This window comes from Penaeus monodon, chromosome 28, assembly GCF_015228065.2.
Source record: "Penaeus monodon isolate SGIC_2016 chromosome 28, NSTDA_Pmon_1, whole genome shotgun sequence".
In the NCBI taxonomy this organism is placed as follows: domain Eukaryota; kingdom Metazoa; phylum Arthropoda; class Malacostraca; order Decapoda; family Penaeidae; genus Penaeus; species Penaeus monodon.
This window is the reverse complement of record NC_051413.1, coordinates 1,742,018-1,742,270: the sequence shown is the minus strand read 5'-3', so window position 1 is coordinate 1,742,270 and position 253 is coordinate 1,742,018.

The window sequence follows — 253 nt, the reverse complement described above, 5'->3', positions numbered from 1 at the left end:
CTAAATGCCTGCAATAGTTTATTTTCGCCAGCCGACAGCAAGGCAGTGGCTTTGCAAAATTTACAGGTAGTGTTTTCGGGGTGACTAAGCAACCAGCTAACCTACGTAGATCGCAATAGTAGTGGTATAGTTATATAATTCATTACCGGGAGAAAAGTGAAAGGATATGATATAGCTATGATAAACGGCGTTGGTGACGATGTGCATCATCAGTAATATGATGGAATCTTGCTGTCACGTAATGCTATCACTG